General features: G+C 45.0%; 1 long non-coding RNA gene across 12 annotated transcripts; it reads right to left on the minus strand.

The window, feature by feature from the left end:
* Positions 1 to 1,521: 1,521 nt before the first annotated feature.
* Positions 1,522 to 24,698, minus strand: LOC308589704. 12 transcript variants are annotated; one of them, XR_014009427.1, is made up of 5 exons: positions 24,367 to 24,698; positions 22,283 to 22,388; positions 20,889 to 20,986; positions 18,494 to 18,705; positions 16,539 to 16,724 (listed from the first exon to the last, which is right to left on the minus strand). It is a non-coding gene; the product is annotated as an uncharacterized lncRNA (long non-coding RNA). The 12 variants fall into 12 exon arrangements; XR_014009429.1 differs by having other exon boundaries at positions 20,797 to 20,986; XR_014009430.1 differs by having other exon boundaries at positions 18,494 to 18,926; positions 20,797 to 20,986.
* Positions 24,699 to 24,771: the final 73 nt, after the last annotated feature.

A 24,771-nucleotide genomic window follows, 5' to 3' on the forward strand; every position in this document is an offset into this window, starting at 1 on the left:
ATTTTAGGGGGGCGGGCGAAGGGATCTCGGTTCCTAGGAGTTGGCTGCTATGCACACAGGCCATTGTAGAACCTGTGGTTTCGAAACTTGGAGTGCTGTCCATCAACTCTGCACAGGAATTGCGGGGGCCTTCTAAATATAGCCTGCTTCTTTATATGGCCTCTGGCCTTGTTTGGGACTTGTGCTGAGATCCTGTGCAGACTTACCTGGGGGACTGGTGTCTGAGTCGACCTGCATGCATTGCTCTGCATGTCTAAACCTATGGGTGTTTATTTGGAAGTCCTATTTGGAAGTTCAAACAAGCACGTTTAGGGCTATTATTGTTATTGTTATTAATAACAATTTCTCTCCTGCTTTCCTGCTGGTGGACAGTCCTTCTATCCTGCTTTTCAGACAGCGGACACGCCTTCAAAGTGGGTTAAATAAATATCTCAGTTTAAAATACAATACAAATATAATTAGCAGCACTATTTCATACGCATTTCAGCCTAGGGCAATTTAAAAAGCCAACAGCTTAGAAGTTCAAGCTATATGTGTGTGTGTGACCCTTTTATCCTTCTTAAAAGTTAAATTCTATGGATACTTGGGAATAATGCCCATTGAACTTATTAGGACTTACTTCGGAGTAAAGGTATATAAGGTTGCACTGTAAAAGTTCATTTTTGCTCCAAGTTAGGTTTCAGCAGAATTGGGCTACATCACTTTATTGAAGTAGAATGAGTAAAAAAATAGGGTATTTCTAAAGGAGTCTCCAAAGAAACAACAGCCTTGTCCCAATGGGTTACTAATCCCTTGTAGATGTTGCTGCTCAGACTACTTATTAAACCACTTAGTGACCCACTTTTAACCAAAGAGTGGAAATACTTGGACTTGCAACCCATCATTGAGAGCTTCTAGTCATTTGACTTTTGTTAGTATTGACTCCCGTTTCTGGGGGAAAGGCAGGATATAAATAAATATTATAATAATTAAAAATAAAGCATGCTTGTTTTTATTTCTCCATTTCTTTTGACCTAGGAACCTCTATTCCCTACCTAATAATAATAAGTGCCTTTCTCTTACCACTGACTAGCCATTGTCCATCCTCAAAGTTTGCAACTGAGATCATGCCTTCAACGTAAGAGGATGCAATGTTTCTTTAGCCTCCCTTCAGAAATTACAAACTGGTTTCCAGTGTAAAATTTTAAAGCCCCAAATCTAGTGTAAGTAGCTGGAAGGTGCAGCCCTTAGTGACACTTAGGAAACCACAATTCCCTCTTATTTCTCATACACAAAGGTGAGTGTTGTTGTTTAAGTTGCCCCAAAGGCACCATGCCAAAGGGGGAGGTATCAGCAGACTGGCATCCCCAAGCTTTGCACAAGAAGAAAAATATTTGGTGATGAAGCCCAAGTGTGTCCCCACCACACACAAAAAGGTGTCCTGATGATGACATCAGTATATTCAGTGGCCAAGGAACGCTGACTGTTGGGATGGGGATAAAAAGTTGGGAGAGAGCAGGAATGGAAAGGTGTATGATAGAGAAGAGTATGCCTGAAAGACCAGAGTTCTGAACAGGAACATTTCACACTGCAACATTTTGCACATGTTCCATTCTCTTTTACAATGCAATATGCATGGTTTGCTTCATTGGTTATATCACAGCCATAATGAAGTGTGGTCAATGGTTGCTTTCAATGCACCAGAAGAGTAAGCCATGTAGGATGCCAACCTGCAAGTAACTAGTAGCTTTCCAGAAGCAAATCAGACGTCCTGCAGACCTGGTGCAAGGTTTCTGGAAGTCAACAGGAGAAAGTGTGTGTCACATGTGGGTGGGGTAGAGGAACTTGTAAGATTTTCTGCCTCAGGTATCTAAATAACTTGACCAGACGTGGTTACCATGTAACTTGACTTGAAGGTGGCAGGGCACAATTTGCTATTTGTCCTCAGGCAGCAAAATATATTGGGCTGCCTTATCAGGATTCCACACACAGCAGATGACCAGGAAGAGAACAATAAATGCCACGCTTGTCTGCAGATCCTACTTTGGGCTCCACCAAGTCAGCAGCTACACCTTACCTGTTCCAGCTTTGACCACCTGGCCTCGTTACCCTACCTGCTTCTCCTCCGGGATTTCGTCGCTGCTGCTTTTGTTGTCAAACCACTTCCTAAAAAATGTAGTGTCGTGAAGCACCCGGAGTCTCTTATTAGTCGTATGAGGCAGAGGAATGAGCGCTGGATTGTTTACTGTCAAAGCCTTCTCAGTTTCCATTCCATCCTGCCCCTAAAGATTTTGATTACTATACACTTCCCTTTAACATTAAAATATTATTTATTACAGATTTACACAAACTGCGCGTGTGAGTTTCATGTGAAGGGAACAACATATTGATGCTGGATAAGAAACAGTTTGAGCTAAATGATTATATATCCACGCATTAACAAGGCAGAGAAGGGAGGATCCCCCCCCCCAGCCCACGCCCTGAGAGGTTAAAGGGTGCGTGTGGACCAGATCACCAGGAATGCCACAAAATGAGCCACGTTCCTCTCCCCAACCTCGCAAAAAAACCAAAAAACCCACCTCCAAACCAGCGTCATACTACGTAGGGTTTGCAGGATCCTTTATTTTCTCCCTTCGCTAATAAATCTCATCCATTCCTCGCTGCAAATCCCCTCTCCTGCTACTAACTCCATCGCCTTTACTGTTCTTTCCAAAGCTGATCTTCCCTGTCGGATTTTCCATGGTTATCCTCGGCCTCTTTAGGCGCAATAATGTTTAGGAGAGACTCACGAGAGTTCTGTAGATGGTGAGGACTTTCCGGAGTCTGTAGCTTTGCGACTGGAAGGTTACAGGAAGAAAAAGAGGAGAGAAAGATTGTACATATGTTTACATGCTCTGCGTCCAGTCCCCTTCTCTTTGCCCTAGTAATGTGATGTGGAGATATCTCAACCTTTGCTTTCCCTAGTACTGAATCTGAGCACGAGGCAGCGCAGCTGCATCGCTGTCTCTCCTTGACCAGGAGAGGCGGAGAGAGCGGCGAATGAATCCGGGCCTCCTCCTAGTCGATCGATCCCCGCAATTATTTGCACATACGGACTGAAAGGTGACTTGACGCTTGCTCCCCGGGGAAGATCCCTGGCCATATGGCTGAGGAGGCGGTGGCGCTGCTTCTTCCCATATGAGCTCTCCAAGGTGACTTGATCTGTATGTGCGTGTATGTGTATGCATATATATAAATGCTTGGTTGTCACCTTTTCTCTCTCCCCTCATGGGCATTACTCTACTGAAGGAGAAAGGAAGCAGCCTTTTCACCCCACCGTGCAATAAAATTAAGGACACGTTTTGTTTGCTTGGTGGCTTGAGATGCCTCCGGGTATTGCCTTTGGAAAATCAGTTGCTGCTGCTGCTGCTGTTTAACTGGCTTGTCCTCACGTATTGGAAACCGATTTAAATCCGCCTCTCTTTCGAAGAAAAAGCCATTTAGGAAAAGAAATCCTAAGTAGTTTTTGTTTTGTTTTTAAGTAGCGTTTTCTCAGTTGTCAGATGTGGCATTTATTGGCGAAGAGAAAGGAACGTGTGTGTGTGTTTCTACCGACAACGACTTCTTTTGCCACTCTAGACAAGTTTGGATCTTCTCAATCGTCTCTGTGGGTCCTATCCGGTTTTGCTACAGGTCCCGGGTGCAAGACGGAAGGAGGGTTAGGAGTTAAGGCTGTAATCCAATGTTAGTAGACCAACTGAAGTTAGTAAACTTGAGTAACCCCAGTGCATTGATTTCAATGGGTCTGCTTGGAGTATGACTGACGTTGGCTGCTACTCTAAGTCTTTAAAAAACAACAGCACCTTCACAGTGACCTGAAACTGAGAGGGACAGATGAGACCAAGAGCCAAAATAACAACCGAACACTAGAAGGCCGCTTCTGACAACCATAAATAAATTGCTTTTTTTCAAGAAGTTGATTGCAAGGTTTTGAAAAACACAGAAATCTATTGGAGGCCACAAATATCAATGGCATTCCAAAATGCTTTGGCTAAAAAAAAGGTGGGGGGGGGAGAGACACTGGAGGACACTATCCAACCAGAGCTAAACGCTTATAAGACAACAATCATAGGCACACATGTAGTCTGTGGCCCACGAAAGCTTATGCCACTATACATATCTTGGTCTTTAAGGTGCTTTTCTTGCGATAAGAAAAGCACCACTCCAGCGACCTGCTGTCTGGAAACTGTTACTTAGCTCCATTGAGCCTGACTTTGCCAGCGGAAGAAAGCAGACACTGTTATAATCCCACTGGTTTGCATAGGAAAGTGCATGGCCGATCCTATATATGTTCACTAAGAAATAAGCCCTACTGAGTTCAGAGGGATCCGGTACCGAATAATCGTCCATAGGTCTGCAGCCTTAAACACGTGCTGAAATCTTTCCCACTCAAACCAAGACGTCGTGAAAATGCTTCGCAGTGTCTGGATCTTCCTTAGAGGGGAAAATCGCATTTTATTAAAGTGTCTTGCTTCTAAACAGGACTCTACACCTTTCATGATCCTGGGAAGAATTCCAGCTGCAAGACAACAGGAACGTGTGATATAAAGAGATACCCTCCATTTGCCGGCCAAGGATCCCCCATGATCTCCCCAAAAACAAAAGCAAGTATTTATCTCGCTTCGCTTTCCTAAGCGCGAAGCTCTGTTCTGTTTTTGTCAGCGATCCTGTGAAATGGACCAACTCTTGGGAGATATTAACATAGCAGTCCCGTGTTAATAAGGATCTCGACCGGATTAGGCCCGCAGAAGTTTCCAGCTGCCCATCTGAGCGGCCTCGACAGCGCAGCGCCTTCTTTTGTGTCATCCTTAACCTCCGATCCGTCAGGAATGTCTTTAGTTGCCGTCTAATTGATAAATTGCCTCAGGTGCCATCGGTAGGCGCACGTACGGCTAGAGAACCACGCGCGCTAATTAGTCACGAAAGCCATAATTGGAAGGAGGGAACAGCTCAGGACGGTATCGAGATCATGGACTCCGAAGCTGGCACCGGTTGTGTTTATCATAGGTGTTTGGAGAAAACCGTTCGCCCCGTCTAGGGCCAACGCAGCTGCAACAGGCAGCCCGAGAGCCGGCTTAGCGATCATGATTTCCTTCTCAACAGGTTAGCCTAAGGGTTCTTCTCTGCTGGTGGGGGCTTGGTATCGCGTCTGCATCTTGGCTACGCGCTAAGGCAAAGAGGTCCCTGCCCGCAAAGGCGCGCACGGCTGACAAAGAAGTGCGCGCGCTATATAGTACAGCACACACACAAGCACCTGGGGTTCGGTTTCACTGAATTCATAGCACAGGAGTCTGCTGTAAGTGTGCAAGAGAATCAAAACGTATTTTATTTTGTTCCCACTGAAAGAAACTCATCAGAAACCAATAGATCAGTCCTTGTTTCTAGAGTAGCCCCTTGCCCTGAAACGGAGCTGGAGATAGCTCCTCCTATTGGCTTTTTCTCCACATTTCCTCAAGGATGGGGCTTGGGGAGGGGACTGTGATCCCCGTGGACTTGTGGCGCTCCAACTCCCACCACTCCTGACGATTGGCCATTCCGGCTGGGGCTGATGGAGGTTGAGAATTCAACAGCAGCCGCAGGGCAAAAGTCCCACCTCACCATCCCAGGCAAACTCGGCCCTCCAGATGTTTTGATACTACAATTCCCATCATTCCTGACCACTGGTCCTGGTAGCTAGGGATCATGGTAGTTGTAGGCCAAAAAGATCTGCAGGGTCGAGTTTGCCTATGCTTGCTCCTGGGGGTATGTAGTCAGGCCTGCCTACCCAAAACCAGCCTGCTACATCGCCGTTACCCAACTTGGGCGCAGGAGAAAAGGTAGCAAAACCCTTTTCGGTGGCCTCTCCATCCCACTTGTTGAAGCCCTCCTGAGGCAAGTCTGTTTACAGAGTAACTTGGGCTTTCAAATGCAGAATTCGAGAAAGAAGAAAGGGACCGTAGTCGACTAGTATCGATGCAACGCCTAGATATTCGCTGGGAAGTTCCATTGAGAAATGGAGGCTCTTTCCGTGTTTAGGATCGGTGAGGGCGCAAGAGAGTGACGCTAGAACTTCTTGCGCAGATCCGAAGACTTGGAGACCTATTACTGAGCGGCTCAAACATCTCTTGGATTCCCTAGGCCCTGAGAACAAGTAGATCTCCCTCTTCACGTGTATACACTTTATGCATATAAAAAGCTCGAAATATCGACCGTCTGCATTTGTTAGAGAGAGCTTAAAAAAACCAGTATATCTCTTTGGAAGCGTTAGCTAAACTGAAATACTTCTGAATGGAGAGAGAGAGAGAGAGAGAGAGAGAGAGAGAGAGAGAGAGAGAGAGAGAGAGAGAGAGAGAAGCGTAATTCTTGTGGGTGCAGGCTCAGGCGCCCATTTAACACGCGCTTTTCAGTATCTCGGTTCGAAGCAGACACTGAACCCCACGTTTCCCTTTGAGGCCACCCTTACTGCAGAATTCCCGGGGAGAGGGAAATCTGCCCCCAGCCAGCGTCGAGGTGGGCTTAGCCGGCTCTGGCTGGGGGGGCTTCTTCCGGGATAGAAGGACGCGCCGTTCCGGCCCGAACAGGTTGCCTTTTTTCGTTCCGAGCGCGCGCCCGCGCCTGGCAGCCCTTGTCAATTCCAGCCTGCGAGCTTGTGGAAATGCTCTACGCATAACTCAGGACAGAAGGGTGGGGGCGTAAAAAGCCAAGTCCAAGCTCCATGGGAGCACTGGGAAGAAACCTCGGGCGCCATGCCATCCACAAGATGCGAAAGCCCACGGGGGAGCTCAGCAGCCAAGCCCACAGAAACGGCAATTCCCCCCCACTCCCCGAGGAGCTCTTGCTAAGCCATGTGTCCACGGCGCTGCGGTTTGCAGACTGCAATTATTAGCTACGGTTTTTTGACTTGCCGGTTCCCAGACTGGGATTGTGGCGAAGAGCCAGCGGCGCCAGGCCTGTCTTGGCCCAGTTTACATCACTTCGCCAATTTTATCGCCATCGACTCGGATTCGGTTGTGCGCATTTTTGTCAAGAATCGCAGGGGGAGGCATTATTTTTTGGAGGGGGGACGACGGGGAATGCTTTCCAAAGGACCGTCATGCTATACCAGCGTCCCTGAGGCTAAATCCCATTGAACCTATGGGGCTTACTCAGTAGACATGCATACGTTTGCGCGGGTAGCCACCGTTATCCATAGGCAAAAAGATCAAGAGGTTTTATCACCTAAGACTAGGTTGCCTCCTCCATCCTTTGTATACAAAAAAAAAACACCTAGGCCACGGGCAGCGCGATCCAATGCATGCATGCTTACTCCGAAGTAAGCGCTATGGTTTTTAATAGGGCTTACTTCCAGGTCAGTCTACACACAATTGGTCAAAGGGGCCGTCTCCTTTCCGAATAATGCACACTCGTACCAGAAACGGTCTGCTTCTCTCGCTTCCTCTCCGCCACCCTCATTTAACTAATTATTACATCGTAGGAAACAAAGCGTGGAATAGACTATCTTAGGACCTAATCAAAGGCTTTTTTGTAGATGTAAAAAAGAGCGCAAAGCACGTTCTTTTTCCGTTTACCCACCGAGGCATTACAAAACCAGCTAGCATGACAAATATGAACGCATGCATGGAAGGAGACACGGGGATATAATTAGACGTTTGATTTTGGACAAATAAAAGGCTGGATTTTCTCGACGGGGCGGTGGTTGGGTTTGTATTACTGTTTTGTACTTCCCTCTTTTTTTTTTTTTAAAGGTTGTTACACGTCTCTCTGTGGGCCTTTAACGAGAATGATTTTTTGTATTCCCTCGCGATGGAAGCTGCTTGAGATAAAATCAGAAGGATGCCCGACGCATGCACACCGGAGTAGAGTCGATCTGGAAAACAAAACAAACCTATTTCCACTTCACTGTAGTGATAACTCCACCAGCGTTTAAGCCGAGATGCATCAGTAGGGACGAGACTCTGGCTTCTCCCGTCACACACGCCCATGGGTGTAGCCAGGATTTATGTGGCGGGGGCCAGGATTCATGTTAGGGGGGCAGAACCTCAGTTTGTTAAGTATTTTTAATTGATTTACTTTATTGGGCAGCTGCTCCCCTCCCGGCTACGCCCATGCACACGCGCAAGCACGGAAAAATCAATGCTGAAAAAAGGCCTTAACGCGCTCCTCTGGGCTGTCACACTGTTTGCTTGGAAGTCCCCACTGACTTGAATGGGGCTTCCTCTTCAGGACGCTACAGGATTGCAGTCCTGAAATCCGAACCCAGGCGGGTTTATTCGGAAGCAAGTCCTCCTGATTTCAGTGGGGTTGGCTATACCAAGTCAATGCGGTTTATAATAGGATTGCATCCTAAGGGAAGGATACGGTGTTGGATGGAATAGTGGGAGATGTAGGAAGGGGGTAGCAACAGTATTACAGGTCAGTATCCATGGGCCATATTGGTCTGTACGACCAAACGAGGAAGCTCACAGATTCCACAGAAGGGAAAGTCCCTCCAGCATTGATCTGAAGCTAAATGCAGACTTGCCTTTTCCTGACCTTGAGTCCACTTGGTTCCTGTTGACGTGTTGGCAAAACGCGATGGGCACCTTGGGTGGCGGGTAGCGGGTCTGCGTGGTGCTCTGATTCCGCTCTGTGAATGCAGAAGCAAAAGCCCAGGGGCCCATTCTAAAAACCAACAGTGGGTCAATCAGGCGTCCCTACTCCCCTTTCTTTACCTTTACGGTGACGTTAAAATTCCTGACTTCTCCTTCCTTTTTTCCATTAGAGAGACTCTTCCGAGTTCCCAAGACGGCGACCCTAAGCAAAATTGCCTGAGAATCAACCTTGTTTCAACTCCAGCTCGATCCTAAACTTTCCCACGAGTAAGTCCTATTGAACTGAACGGTGCTTACTTCTGAGAAGGCAGGTGTAGGATTACTTTGGTGGGTATACATTGGCTATACAATGGTACCTCGGGTTAAGTACTTAATTCGTTCCGGAGGTCTGTTCTTAACCTGAAACTGTTCTTAACCTGAAGCACCACTTTAGCTAATGGGGCCTCCTGCTGCTGCTGCGCTGCCGGAGCACGATTTCTGTTCTCATCCTGAAGCAAAGTTCTTAACCCGAGGTACTATTCCTGGGTTAGCGGAGTCTGTAACCTGAAGCGTATGTAACCCGAGGTACCACTGCACCGGAAATTGCTTTTCACGCAAGTGAGCTCATGAACGCTGGCCAAGGATCGGCCTGTAAAACAGACGGAGCTTCTGGTCGTAATTTCGAGACTTCAGCGATTATACTGGACATGCCCACATTAGCAGAGGGGTACCTAGGCCCCCTTGCGCCCTTGGCAATCCCCGGCCCTCTGTCTTTCTTCGAGATTTTTGCGCCCACCTAGGCCTGTGTCCTGGCGGGGACCAACCTAACCAACCCCTAGGTACGCCCCTGAATATTTGTACTCGAATTAAGTGGGCGGGGTTGTGGACCTACTGCCCTTACTTTTTGTTGCAGACCTGAATTAAGGTCTTCGAGGAATGATTGGCTAAGAATTGGGATCCATGGGTGTGTGGATTTCATGATGGTCCTCCTAACCTTGCTTTCGTATTTTAAACACTGCGCCACGGGGCGAAATTTCTTGACAAGTAAAGGAATTTTAATGACCTCTGCTAATTTTTCTCATCCTACCTTAAATTCTCTAAAAGTAGGGTAGAGTATGGTAGGGCCATAGGATCTGCTTTGTGCGCAAAAGATCCCAGGTTTAATCCTTGGCAGGATTGAATGTAGGGCTGGAAATGCCCCCCTATCTGAATTCCTGGAGAGCTGCTGCCATTCAATGTAGACATTACTGGACGAAAGATCTGACTCAGTAGAAGACAATCTGCTATGTACTCTGTCTCATTTCGCATCAGGTAAAACTCCCTTGCAATGACAAACCGAGACAGCATCTTAAAAAGCAGAGACATCACCTTGCCAACAAAGGTCCGTATAGTTAAAGCTATGGTTTTCCCAGTAGTGATGTATGGAAGTGAGAGCTGGACCATCAAGAAGGCTGATCGCCGAAGAATTGATGCTTTTGAATTATGGTGCTGGAGGAGACTCTTGAGAGTCCCATGGACTGCAAGAAGATCAAACCTCTCCATTCTTAAGGAAATCAGCCCTGAGTGCTCACTGGAAGGACAGATCCTGAAGCTGAGGCTCCAGTACTTTGGTCACCTCATGAGAAGAGAAAACTCCCCGGAAAAGACCCTGATGTTGGGAAAGATGGAGGGCACAAGGAGAAGGGGACAACAGAGGATGAGATGATTGGTTAGTGTTCTCGAAGCTACGAACATGAGTTTGACCAAACTGCAGGAGGCAGTGGAAGACAGGAGTGCCTGGCGTGCTCTGGTCCATGGGGTCACGAAGAGTCGGACACGACTAAACGACTAAACAACAACAACAAAACTCCCTTTGTTCCAGATTGACTCCCATTGATCTGAATCTACTATAGGAGATCAGGCACTGAAGTGATTTCAACAAAAGTACACTTCACTTTCAGAACCAGGCAGGGTTTTATTTAAGTGTGCGTGTTTCATAGCGTCCCCAGTTTTAAAATACATTACACAGTCTGTAGCTTGTGTAGCGGGCTCCCGTGGGAGTTTTCTCGAGGGTAAGTAAGTCACACTGAGTTTCAATGGGACTGTCTTTCTAGGAAGCGCGCTTTGGATTGGGCTCGCAGTCTCCTCTCCCGCTCCGCCACAATATCAAAGCTGCAATTCTATACGCATTTATTTAAAATATTTATACAGCGCCTCTTCGGTGGTACTCCCACGGCAGCTTACAAAAGCTAGACAAACAAAAACAGGATATTAAAAGAGTTTATGATAAAGGAAGGATAAGAATTACGCTGGCACCAGGCAGATTTGTCTGCCAAAGGAGATCAGGAAAAGGGGGCCACAACCGAGAAGACCCTCTTGGTGGTCACCTCAACCCAGATGGTGGGTACCTGGGAGAGAGCCCCCAACTATGACTTCAAATCACCGGCACGTCGATACTGGGTCTTATTTGGGCGCTTATTTTGGAATCGCTTGCTCACATGGATGTTGTGTACATAAAACCGGGAGCGAAAAAACCATGTAGACTGCCTTGAGCTTCTTGGAGGAAAGGTGGGCTACAAAATGAACCCTTCCGCTGAACTCTAGACACAAGAAAAAATGGCCTGACACGGCCTACCTCTGTACACACTACCTATCAAAAGCGCCATGTGCAGAAAAAAATTAACTGGTCATCCCTTTAATAAGAATATTTTTCACCCCACAGACTCCAGCAGAGAACAAACTAGCGTCTCTGCCATTAGGCTTCCTATACAGCACTAAATAAATGCTAAGCAGAGTTCCGCATCTTTAATAATAGCGCAGGGCAACCTCGAGCGAAGATTCCTGAACATCCTATTTACTTATTTGTCAAGAGGGCGCGATCCTATGCACTTCTACCTAGGGGCAAAAACACATGGCTCAGGTAGGCTGCAATCCTATACCCTCTCTCCTCGGTTTCCACGTAGCCATGCATAGGATCGCGCTGCGCGGCTATTCACGCTTCTGGAACGCGAACCGAAGCCAGGCCTGCAAGCCAATTCCACAAAAAATGAAGGATTGTAAAAGAGCGGAGGGGACGAGATGGTGGTGGGGGGCGCTTGGGGGTGGGGTTTGATTATTTTTTTGTGGGTGGCATAGGGGCGGGAACCCCATCCGGGTTTGTAGTGGAACTGGAGCGCAATCGAGCAGCAACGCCAAGCCAGTCTCCAGGCTTCTCTTCGATGGCATCTTCCTCAGCTCTGACTGGGATCCCTCCGAAGAGATGCTGCGAACAATATTGCAAATCCCAGAGGGACTTTTGCCTGAGAGAGCCAGCCGCAAAACTTGAGCCATCCTCCCGGGTATATCCTCAGCTGGGGCTGCGGCGCGCTGGACTGCCTTGGCTGAACTGATTTCCATGGGACGTTTCCCTCGCTTGTTGCATTGTTTGTATTTAATAAGAATATCTTGTTCTGTTTGTTTTGTCTCCTGGGAGCCAATAAAGCTGTGAAGTTTTTCTTTACACCAAATGCAGCTCTACGGGCGATCAATCAATGGGTAGTTTTTGGATAATCTGTGAGAGTGAGAAATCTAATAATGCAAGCAGCTCAAAAAAAAGGGAAAACAGTCTATTTTCTCTTAGGTTAGCTGAGCCAGGACTAGCTAGAACCGTATATTTCAGGCATGAGATAGTGCATTTGTGTCTCTGGGTGTATGGACAACGTGTGTTCTCCCTTCGATGGCTTCTGTTTGCATTATGGAATATTAAATACTGGATTATTTAATACTATTTGCATATGGAATATTAATATATATGGACTGTAAATATGAACGTGAGCGTAACAATGCTCGCTTTCCACCTGTGATTCCCCAGCCAGAAGCATACAGCTCTGTTGCTGGAGGGTGTGTGTGTATATATATATATATATATATATATATATATATATATATATATATATATATATATATATATATATATATCCATGACCAGTAGTCATTGGCAGCCTGGAACTTTCATTTAAAGCAGTGGAATCCTCGGACTGAGGAGGCCGCGGTCCTAAACACAAGGATTAGGATGGGAGCCTGGAAGAAAAACGGACGCAGACGGCGCTCCGAGCTCAATGTGCATGGATAGGACTGTCCCTCTTACTTTTTTAAATGTACTTTTTAAAGTTTCAAGTACAGGAAACAAGCTGCAGGTAGGCAAGACACCTAGAATCATAGAGTTGGAAAGGACCAGGAGGGTCATCTAGTGAGACCATGAAGGAGTCTTTTTGCCCAACGCAGGAATCTTTTGGCCCAAAGTGGGGCTCGAAAACACAGCCCTGAGATTAAGAGTCTCATGCGGTACGTTAAATCAAAACCGCGCATCGTGATCCTAACCATGGTTACTGAATGATACATTTATGTGCTTAGGTACAGTGTCTCCCCACAACTTATGGCCGACCATTCTTGCATCGTGGAAATGAGGTTTCCAGGCAGTCGCCCATCCAGGCACAAACCCAAGCTCGCTTAGCTTCAGCCCACCATGAGCTGATGAGACCAGTGTATTTCTCCCTGGCTCCCTGGCTGCCACATTGGGTAGATTTATCTCCCCCACCCACCCACATTGCATCCTGCCCTTTCTCCAAGGCTCTCGGTGAAAATGTTAACACACGTGGTGGGGGGGTCATCCTATCGTACGCTCACAACGCCCTCATGAGGTAGATTAACCCAAGATAAGGGGAGTTAGTCAAGACTGCCCATTGGTCTGTGTAGCTGTGCGGGGGAACTGAACCTAAATGGCTATGAGCCCACCAATCGGAGTAGAGGGATTTCAGTGGGAGAGTCAAGCAATTGAAATCAGAGAGACTTCATAAATAGTGCCATGGCCCATTTTTAGGCTGCGATGGGAGCAAAACCCATTGAACCCAGTACAGTAGAAATATGGATGAATAAATATGCATGTTTTGGATTGAATCACAGCTCCCAAGGACTTCTTAACACCGTGTATGAATGTTTTGGGTATTGTGAGCCGCCTTGAGCGCAATTGTTTGTGGCAAGCGGTGCACGGTGGGAGACGAACTTGGACAGGATTGGGCCACCCAAGAGACCAAACCACCAATCAGGATGCTCCCCATTTCAAGCCTCCCGCTTGCATTCAGATGTCCGGATCCGATGGCGAATTTGTTCACAGTGGCCCCAGTACTGCATTTTTTAAATGCTATTAATAATAAAACAAAACAAGCCACAACCACTCCCATGACTCTGGAGATGACAACTGAAAATCCCCCCAAACAAATTGTTTAATCAATGAAGCGTCTAACAACTTTAACACTTCCTGGTCGCCTTGTTAATAAATGTAATTTGAGGTAGATTTATAAACGGGAGGGGCGAGGGTGGGGGCAGATCTCCCCCATCTAAACAGCTAAATCATAGTTAGGCGCCGTTCACATCTCCCAGATGCCTATGGACTCCTCGGAATTAGGTGTTAAATAGACAAAAGTGACCTAAACCGCCTTTAAAAGCACAGCATGACCATGTAATTTCTTTTTCTCTCCCCCTCTCCAGTTTGTGGGGGTTTTTTTATTTAAAAAAAGATGAAACTTCTTTCCAAGTAGCTATCACCCAGATTTAGTGTGAAAAGTACTGTAATTGTAATTCACGCCGTCAGGGTCTATGGCTGATAGACTATCAGCTGTTCTGTAGTTAGGGGAGGCCGTCTCCTTCGTTTTCTTTCTCTCTCTCTCTCTTTCCTCCCCCCACCTTTCCCCCCCTCCAAAGAGGAAAGCTGCCAAATGCTCCGCTATACCTCCAGCAAGCTAATCGGATGCCAAAACAGCAGCTGCACACATATGCAAATTGGCAATTAATAATATAACATTCTGGGGTGCTTGGGGGGGGGGGAGAAGAGGAAAGATAGAGAGAGATTTATTTTTTTTTCAAAGGGAGGAGGGGAAGGGAGAAGGGAGGGGGGAAGGAGCTACCTGAACATGAATAACCTTAACAGTGCCAGCGAAGCTCTGATCAGAATGGTGCAGAATTAATGAGCCACTGGAGAGAATTTTTCTTCTCCAGCACCCTCTCTCTCTCTCTCTCTCTCTCTCTCTCTCTCTCTCACACACACACACACACACACACACGAAGAGAGAGAGAGAGAGAGAGAGAGAGAGAGAGAGAGAGAGAGAGAGAGAGAGAGAGAGAGAGAGAGATCTTTGTTGTCCTGCCGAGTTTGCCCGGGTAGAAATAGTCCCAGCCACTTTGGGTTTTTCCCAGAAAAGAGAAGCTTCTACTTTAGTTTAGCATCGCTTTGTCTTTGTGCAAAAGAAAACAACGGGGGAGGGAATGTATATGTGAGAGAGGGGAAGAAGATCCATTCATATAGATGTCATCAAGGACCCCCGGCCCAATAACACATCCCGATCACCCACCCACTGTCTCACCGATGACCCCCAAGCAAAGGAGCGGAGCAGACACGATTAACTGTGATTATTCCTCGCGTTTTGCGCGCATCCAGGAACAGGCGAAAGGGCTTGTCAGTTTTGCGTGGCGCTGCTGTAGCAGCAGCATCAATAGCTGCCTGACGACCCAAAGAGCGCTTCCAGTAAGCTCCTCGTCTTGACTGGCCGTTGCCACCCCATCCCCTTTCCTTGCTCTGGTCACATAATAGAGCAGCAGATGTTAGATCAACATCCTCCAGATGTTGATAGGCTCCCCTAGCCAGCATGGCCAATGGTCTGGGAGGATGGGAGCTGGAGTCCAGCCACATCTGGATAACCATAGGAGGCAAAAAAGGATACGGGGCATGCCTGGACTTGCCAAGCCCTTCCCCACCGGAGCTGCCCACTTACACACACACACACAGAGAGAGAGAGAGAGAGAGAGAGAGAGAGAGAGAGAGAGAGAGTCTGCTCCACATGCAGAAATTAAGCAGGATAACTGTCCCCCCCCTTTACTTCCTATGCCAGGCTGCAGGAGTGCCAACTTGACCCCTCAACTGTGGGTGCCATGCAACACGCATGGCCCTGGTGCTGAAATTTGTGGGTGCCTGGCCCCTTCATGGGGAACTTTGTGGGTGCTCAGGCACCCAGGGCCCCAAGCAGTTGGCACCTATGCCAGGCAGGCCTTCGTCCATTACATTTCTACATATGAAGTTTCTGCTAAATGTGAAAGGGCACCGGCTGGGGCACCGGTTGGGAGGGGGCTTGACCTGACCTGGCCATTATATTTTTGCAAGGAGATAAAAAGCTTGCACCTCATTTTTTTTCTTTTTCTTTTTTTGAGAAGACATGATTTGCCCATTCACACATTTCACCCCTCTGTAATTTACATTCAGGAAAAACTTTTCAGGGAGGCAAGATAATAAGGGACGTGGAGCCCGAGATAATGGTTAATTTCTGGGGGGAAAGAGAGGGCTGAGTGGGATTTAAACATACCTGGAAACTGTACCTGAGAGCTAATAGCCCTGCACCATAGGAACTGGTGGTGGCTAAAGGCTTGATACATCCCGATGCCAATTCTGGGTGATGAAGCTGGCTGGTAGCTCAGCTTTGACCTGCCTGAAATGACATATGTGCAACAGGGGGAGGTATATTGAGACATATAACGCATATTACACTGGGTTATGGCGCCTGAGCAAAGCACTTCTATGGATTGCTGCCACTGTGGAAAAAAAAAATCTTGCCTCCCTAATGGACATTTTCTTGCAGCGTAGAAAACACAATTTTATATTTAACGGAAGTATTTATTTTCAGGGTGTCATGCATATTTAGTTCCCAAATGCTATCATTTCCAGAACTTACAAAATGTTAAAACTCTTAGCGCAGTGATAAGACTGGTACCAAAGAAATCAATCTGGCAATTTAGCATCCAAAATAGGTACAATGTAGAGAACAGGATGTGCTCTAACATTTGGGGCATATTGATGCGCATATTCCATATATCCTTAGCAGGGGGAAGTTGATGTGGAAAGGGTGTCCACCTAGGATATCTAACATCTAATGTTTAATATTGGTTTGCAGAGACCTTACCCATTGCTCTTTAACAATGCAGTTTATTCTGTCCTCCTTATCGCATACATATTTTGTTACTGAGCCCCAGTGATGCTTGACAAACACACCAGCTCCATTTTAGAATATGAGGCAGCAGAGAGGAGCTAGATGTTTTCTCTTTAAATCGCCTTTTCCTTCCATTTTATGGTGCAAATGCACACAACCACCACATCTTGAATAAAACAAAAGCACACAAGAAATTTTTAAAAATGGGATCTGAAAATAACATTTAAAGATATTCAACTCTTCCCTCTCTGAATATTCCCCACATAAATCTTTACCTCTTCTCCCACATTAATGACACCTTGCTTTTATGTAATTTTGTTGTTGCATTTCACACTGCAGTCCTATGCATGTTTACTCTGAAGTGTTCAGTAGCATCTGCTCTCAAAGAAGCGTATCCAGGACGGCAGCCTCAAGATAAAAACCAATAATATTTTGAATAGATGGGATAAAAGTGAGATTAAAATACATTTATACCAGAGGCTTTCAACCAGTGTGGTGTGGCACTCTGGGGTGCCTTGAATGATGGTCAGGGGTTGTGCAGACAACACTGGCCTATGTCCCTCTCTCTCTCTCTCTCTTTCCTTCCTTCCTTCCTTCCTTCCTTCCTTCCTTCCTTCCTTCCTTCCTTCCTTCCTTCCCTCCCTCCCTCCCTCCCTCCCTCCCTCCCTCCCTCCCTCCTCTGATGCCCTTTCACATCTCTGCCTCCCAAAAGCTTGGCTTTTTTTTGTAACGGCCTTGGCTACAAGCTCCTCAAGCGAATGGTGGTTCTGGGGCTGCCCGGAGGCCCCCCAAGGAGAGGGGAGAGGAGGCTAAGGGAACATTTCACAAGGGAAGGTGTTCAAAAAGGGGTGAGGGGCTGCCGGCTCTGCAAGCAAGGGGTGACATAACTGGGCCTCTGAGGCTCGGAGTGCATTCCCCCACAGGCAAGCCGCAGAAAGAATATAGTTGGTCAAGTGATTAGTGGGCTCAAAAAGGTTGAAAATTTCTGTTTTATAAATTTATCATGCATGGAGGGCACTTGCAATGCATGAGCCTTGCTGCCTGCCTTTCCCCTCAGTGAACATAAGAGGAAAACAAGATGCCATCCCCTGCTAGCATTATTATCTATGCACACAAGCAAAGGCACTTCTGTGAAAATACAGTTTAAATGTAGGTGGTTGTTCAATGGTGAGCTATTGTATCAAACTGGTTTCTTAAATACTACACCTGCCATCACAGGACAAGAGGGGTTCCCCCCCCAATGCTTTGCTCTCCATTATCACCTAGCAATTTGAAAGCACGCCAGTGCAAGTAGATAAATAGGTAAACGGCATTTCCGTGCACTCTGGATTCTGTCACGGTGTTCTGTTGCACCAGACGTGGTTTAGTCATGCTGGCCACATGATCTAGAAAGCTGTCTGTGGACAAACGCCGGCTCCCTCGGTCTGAAAACTAGATGAGCACCACGCCCCCATAGTCGCCTTTGACTGGACTTAACCATCCAGGGGTCCTCTACCTTTACCTTTTATCACACATTCTGCTGTTTTCCATTTGTCACATCATAAATTTAAAGCACATAGTTCCCCCCCCCAAAATTGTAGTTTACCTCCACGGACTACGATTCCCAGCACACTTAACAAACTACAGTTCCCCAGATTCATTGGAGGAAGCCATTGCCTCAAATGTATGGGGTGAGGATGTGACCTTGAACAGTTTCTACCGCTGCCTGGGCTTCTCATTCTTGCTAGAAGTGTAATAAGCTCTAGACAGAGCACCAAAGCAATCTGCACAGTACTGCAAGAGTGGGCTCACAGCTTCCCAGATCTATGAAATAAGGCTACATCCCAAGTTTTAGATTCGAGAGATGGTGTGTTCACAGATATTTGAAATGCAGAGAAGCTGATCAAAGAATGTAGATCACAGGGACAAAATGCAGGGTTTTTAAAATGTGCTCACTTCTCTGCTGAATTGTGGCTCAACGATTAGACAGATTAGCTTAATGCAGACGAAACCATTAAAGACTGAGGATGTTGCTTCTACAAAATCATTTTGTTTTGTAGTCATTTATTCATGTACGAGTGTGAAAGGGGGGGGGAGGGAAACAACAACGGTTGCATCCTGATTTGCACCCACTCACTTTCCGCTAAGCCGCATCCAAATAAATTGTTCTGTGAAATTGTAACAAGAAAACATTTGTGAATTTGAAATTGCACAGCATATTGAGGGATTCTATTCTCTAAACTAGAGTCGCAGGGAACGAAAACTCCAATTTGGCTCTGTTTCTTGAAACGCTCATTTCGGTACATGGAACCACTGTGAAAAGTCTATAGAGTTTGGCTCCCCTGTTCAGAATTAAGCCAGCCAATTTCTTCTCTGTTTATGCATTTTCCTAGAATGTACATACACAAGATGTATTGAATGCTTTTGCTTCCTACATGAAATTAGAATGATATACAATTTCTCTCTGTGCTACCGAATTATCATATAGCCCCTGACTGGCTGCTGAAAAATAGAGGAAGAGGTACTGTGAGTTCTAATGACAGCATCCTATTCACCCATTAGACAGTGAGAACAAGTGCTGAGTCCACTGGCATGCATCCTACACACTAGTCATCCCCTTTGTCCTTTGGTCATCTACCCCATGTGGAACCAGAGCCTGATGCTAGTGAATGACACTTTGGATTTTCAGCAGAAGCACAGATCATGAGAAGGGGCAGTGGAATTTGAAGTAGGAATGCACCCCACTCCAAAGCAACGGCAATAGTAGCAGATTTCAGGAAGGAGGAGCAGCGTCTTATCAAAAATAAGTAAGGGGTTAACTCCATTATCTTCTCAGCATGCTCATCCAGTGGCAGATAATGGTTTCAGCAGCCTGGTATTATTATTATTATTATTATTATTATTATTATTATTATTATTATTATTATTATTATTATTATACCGCCTTATACCCGTCCTATACCCACAGGTCTCAAAGCGCTTCACAACATTAAATCCCAATATAAAAACACAAAATAATTTGTGGCCATTCCAGTGGGTCATCATTTGGATACACACACACACACACACACACACACACACAAATATCACAGATCACCTGCAAACTGTTAGATATTTTTTTCTATAATCTCCTGCATAAGCCTAGCAGCATAGAAAAGTTTTCAGCAAACATTTAAATATTACTATTAAAGAAGACTGCTGCAAAAAGTGGGAAAGTGTTCCACAATACTGGGCCGATAATTAATTTATTTATCAAATTATTATTATTATTATTATTATTATTATTATTATTATTATTATTATTATTATTATTATTATTATACCGCCTTATACCCGTCCTATACCCACAGGTCTCAAAGCGCTTCACAACATTAAATCCCAATATAAAAACACAAAATAATTTGTGGCCATTCCAGTGGGTCATCATTTGGATACACACACACACACACACACACACACACACACACACAAATATCACAGATCACCTGCAAACTGTTAGATATTTTTTTCTATAATCTCCTGCATAAGCCTAGCAGCATAGAAAAGTTTTCAGCAAACATTTAAATATTACTATTAAAGAAGACTGCTGCAAAAAGTGGGAAAGTGTTCCACAATACTGGGCCGATAATTAATTTATTTATCAAATTATTATTATTATTATTATTATTATTATTATTATTATTATTATTATTAAACCCTCCAGGCAGTTTACAAGAACTATTTAAATGAGCAATAAAACAGTCAGTTAAACACATTTAAAATATAATTAACGTTAACAATAGACTAAAAAAAGAAGATTAAAACACGTCAACATCTGCATGTCTGGATAGGCTTTCCTTAACAAAAATGTTTTAAGGAAGCACTTGAAAAGTATGGCAAAGATGCCTGCCTGATGGCAACAGACCAGGAGTTCTAACGTGTAGGTGATGCCACACTAAAAGGCCAATGCAGAACGTGTACTATGTGGCACAAGTAACAGTGTCACATCTGCAGATTGACACAATCGAGTGGTAACATACAGAGTAAGGAAACAAGCAAACAAACTTCTTTCTTTCTTTCTTTCTTTCTTTCTTTCTTATCTTTTCTATCTTCCTATCTTTATTTCTATTATAACAGTCCCTATAGGGCTGAGAACTCAAACTGGCCCAGAGCTCAAACTGAATTTTCTTCTTATGTTTGAGTTGAGGTCATAACTGGTTTTGGAGCCATGGTATCTTTAACTGTGGGAGAAGCTTGTCCATGTTTGCTGGTGTACTCACCTGAAAAGATTGCCAGTAAACAAACCCATCTATTCGCTTAGTGCAAACCCACAATCATTCACTTAAATCTAGGCACTCCATATATCGCTTACACTCTATTGTCCACCCAGTCATTCATTCATTCATTCATTTTGGAATGAAGTTAAAATCGAACCAAATCAGGCTCATTTCATTTCCATTTTCACTCATTCTGAAACAAAAGCAGAGTAGAACAAATGTGACATACCTTATTTGTATCATTCAAGGCTGGGTGGGTCTGGGAAGCTTACCTGTCTCATCTGTGGCCATTTCCAGTGGCCACCCTTTAAAAAAACAAACCCAAAATACCATTCTAGAGCAATCTGGGAGAAGGATTGACAGTCACAAGGAACAGCTACAGAAGCTAGTCTTGCTGCTGCCTCTGAGAGAGAAAAAACTGCTAAAGGAAAGAAAAGTAATTTGAGTAATAAAAAAGGCAAGAAATGAATAATGAAACGAATGCTAATTGAGTGAATAACTAGCAAAACAAATGAGGATCCTAATTACAAAATGAACAGAATATTAAAAAAATAATACTAATAAAATGGGTAATGTCAACAGCATCTGACGCCTGAGACAGTTATCCCACTCTGCCCAACGGTAGAAGTGGCCCTGACTGTTGTTACTGCAATAGTTTTCTAGCATCTTTCTCCAGCTCACTTGATTCCTTGCAGTGAGCTTTCCTTGCATGGTGACAGTCAGTGCTTTTTTTTGCTAGAAAAATAGGTGCCGGTACTCAAAATGAAGTTGTTACAGTAAGTGCCACACTTTTTAACAACGAAAAAAGAGGTGCTGGTAACTGCATACCCTTCAGTACCCCCTGAAAAAAGCGCTGGTGAAGGGGGGGAAAGATGCTTTAATTACAATTGAGAGAAGCTTGATGAATTCTACAATTATTCACGATGTGCATTATAATGCACTCTCTAGATGCCTGGTTAGTGGACACATTCTAAAATATAACCACGCCAACATATGGCTTTTAAGATCACCTTATTTTTATTTATTTTATTCATAAAAACATCCCCATGCTTCCCTTCCCTTCTAGTGCCACGGAGGCTGTTGTTTTGAATAACGTGCAACTGAGAAAATATAACCTTTCACGGCTTTCAGCAATATATAGCAGGAAGCGCTGGCTGTGCTTCCGGCTACTTCAAGTGGTTAGGGAGTACGAAAAGCATCTTGTTATGCTGGCGGCAGCATTATAATAGCAATATCCAGTGGGTGGTATTCCACACTTATCCTACTCAGACTACAGACATTGCCATGAATGGACATGACTGACTTAGGCTCATTCATTTCAATGACTCTACACTGAGTAGGACTTAGCTGAAGGCAAACAAGTATAAAAATTCAAGTATGCCTTCTTAGGTAGCAACAACTATACCATCCAAGCACATGAGGGAGGTTTAAGGTGAGGGTCCCAAAGTATACAGAAGCACAACATCTATTTTTTTAAAAAATTCAATACCTGTTACATAGACCCAGGGCTTTTTTCTTTTCTTTTTTCCAATTGGAGCCCACCAGATCTTAGCTCTGGCACATCTCAGGTAAGCCAGGTGGGCACCACTGCCATTCTAAGAGAACAAGGGAGAAGTTCATGTTGAGCTCCAGCACCTCTTTTTCTAGAAAAATAGCATTGCATAGAACTGAAAATAACTGAGAAACAGCAATAGCAGCAGCAACAACAACAACAACAACAAGAAGAAGAAGCTAGGGAAATAAAGCATGTCTGGAAACTCAAGATCATTCACATGGTGCTTCTTTTAAGATTAGCTACAGGAATTGTTCCAAGTATCCTGAAATAAAACTTAGAGGAATCCATGAGCCGTTATTCCTGTTAAATCTGATGCACACAAGCCAATAATTTTCTGGATTAGATTTGGGAAATCCAAAGCAGTGTTTAACATTCTGTAGGAAAAGAGGTTTGGGATAATAGATTCATGCCTGACTGTGCACTGACACCACCAAGATGAAAAGGGGAAATAAACATTCTTAATTAATTCTACATAAGATCAGGGTATGATCTTATGTGTAAGGGATAAGAAGTCCCTGCACATTTTGTCTGTTTTGCTGCTCTGGCATATGGAACGTGTTAGCCAAGCTTGTTGTGTGCCCACCATGTAAATCTCATGACCTCATGCGAATAACATTCACATTTACTTGAACATCTGATTACATGAATGATCAGCATGTGCTGGAGTCTCTCACGTCACCAAAGAAATAAATTTAGTGTAGTCACATTGCATCTGTGACTCTGAAAAGCCCTATAGCTTCTCAGCTCTGGTTTTGAATCTAGGAATATTGTTAGCAGTGAAAGGCAGTGGTTTCCCAGGGTTTCAGGCAGGGAGCCCCTCCCCCACATAGGGTTGAACCTGCACGTGCTCTGTCACTGAGTTCGTAACCCTTTCGCAATGGGGATGCTCTTCTTAGTTCTGCAGTGTCACCTGCGTGCACTTTTGGAAAGCCCTCCTTTGATTTTTAAATCTTTGTAAGTGGTAATAGGCGGAATGCTTCTGAAATATGGATCAGGGGAGCGTGACAGAAGAGCTAGTGGAAGAATCATTGTCGTTAGGGGAGTGGAATGGAAAGTTGGGGAGAACGGCTGGTAGAGTCTCTGTTGGAAAAGGACAGTGAGTGGCAATTGTGCCTGCCACAGGGACAGGAAGGGACAAGGGAGAGTGAGATCAGGGAGAACAGTTAGAACCTTTGAAAGAGCCTAGCTGTTCTGAAACTTAAGAAAGTTACTTTAGATAAGGAAGCCACCACTAAAGAGTTCTGAATATTAAGACAACTTGCCCTGAATGTTACATTCCTTAAAGAAATAGATTTTTATACTTTCAACCATTTGTGTTCTGGTTTGGGAGGAATCTGGGGTGATTATAGGCTCATTCACATGGGAGTTTATTGTGGATTTGAAACCGCATGGCCTTGATTTTTTGGATAAGGTAAAGGACCCCTGGATGGTTAAGTCTAGTCAAACTGGACTGTGGGGTGCGGCCCTTATCTCGCTTCAGGTTGAGGGAGCCGGCGTTTGTCCACAGACAGCTTTCTGGGTTATGCGGCCAGCATGACTAAACTGCTTCAGGCACAGAGAATCAGCGAATATGTACATGTATATGTATAGATAGGGACAAATCAGCAGTCAGCAAGGAACAAAACTGTCCTGTAATGAAGAGATGCAGGAGGATTACATATGAATCATGGCATTATTTGCCACATCCTGGTGTGTGTGTGTGTGTGATTGGGGCATGGTGATTCCACAGTAAATAGCTCATCTGGAAGCCTAAGGGTTCCATCCCAGATCCAGTATAGGCAATGCTGTAATTTGGACAGAAAAAGCATGGAGGGGGCTGTTTCTCAGGAGCATGTTTCATAATAGAAGGTACAAGTGGGAGCCTAATGTCATTTATGGACACATTTCATTCTAATTAGTTTATTCTAAATAATGCCATCATTACTTTATTACACCCTTTTCACCAACAGCACATGCACATGTTTTGAGGCATGCATCTGAACAGAGCCATGTCCAGTTGCCCCACAAATGTCACTAACCAGCAGGGGTTGATGTGAAGACTCATGGAACATTGGATCATACTGGAAATTCAGGCCTCCTCATTTCTTTACACTTCTTCCCAATAAACACACATCTGTATCCTTACCATCTCCTCTACCCATTCTTTCCTTTCCACCACACCTTCTTTGGGCTACCTACCGTGCTTCCCACTTTTGCCTGTGTTTCTTGTCCTCAGATCCATAATTCTCTGGTGTACCACCACCTCATTCTCTAAAGCTGCAGTCCTAAATCCATTTATCTGGGAGGAAGCCCTGCTGAACCCAACAAGACTAATTTCTAGCCAGACACCCCACAAACTTCTAGCTTCATATCCACCTTTCGGGCTTTTATGACATCATAGGGGCTCAGTCAATTGGAAGGACTCACAGAGCAACAGCTGACAT

The sequence above is a fragment of the Podarcis bocagei genome (assembly GCF_964188305.1).
Source record: "Podarcis bocagei genome assembly, chromosome: 1".
Lineage (NCBI taxonomy): Eukaryota > Metazoa > Chordata > Lepidosauria > Squamata > Lacertidae > Podarcis > Podarcis bocagei.